Here is a 414-nt window from a genome sequence, read left to right as displayed (position 1 = left end):
ACATTTCTCCTGGTCTGACTTGCTCAGTGATCCTATGTACTATGGCCCAGCTGCTGGTAAAGCACTTTTTCTGCTGATCCAGTGTGTTCTGTTTGCAAAGAATAAAGATTTACTCAGGTAAGCTCAAATAACAGGGCATTTACTATAATGTAATACACTAGAAAGGTTGGGGGGGGGGGTAGACGTTCATCAAATGGCCAGTGAAGCAGACCTCATTTTTCCAATATGACTACAAAACATTTCCAGATATCCATTTTGGAAGTTTGCCACTCCCCCAGTAAGGGGTGTATTTCCTCCCCTGGGAAGACATTTTTGATTGCCTTGACTGATAGAGTATGAATGGTAGACACTCTGTGTCTACTGAGGAAAGGTCATAAAAAGTAATAGTTTTGCCTGGGCACAGTGGCTCACACC

General features: G+C 43.0%; 1 long non-coding RNA gene across 1 annotated transcript in view; it reads left to right on the top strand.

Moving 5' to 3' along the window:
- Positions 1–258: 258 nt before the first annotated feature.
- The window catches only part of LOC119469346, a 15,787-nt gene continuing 15,631 nt past the window's right edge, over positions 259–414 (top strand). The window contains exon 1 of the long non-coding RNA XR_005198136.1: positions 259–342. This is a non-coding gene — a long non-coding RNA (uncharacterized LOC119469346). The remainder of the gene's footprint in view (positions 343–414) is intronic.

This window comes from Cebus imitator, unplaced genomic scaffold, assembly GCF_001604975.1.
Source record: "Cebus imitator isolate Cc_AM_T3 unplaced genomic scaffold, Cebus_imitator-1.0 Scaffold632, whole genome shotgun sequence".
In the NCBI taxonomy this organism is placed as follows: Eukaryota; Metazoa; Chordata; class Mammalia; order Primates; family Cebidae; genus Cebus; species Cebus imitator.
The sequence above is the reverse complement of the archived record's forward strand: the minus strand, read 5'-3'. Positions and strand labels throughout refer to the sequence as shown.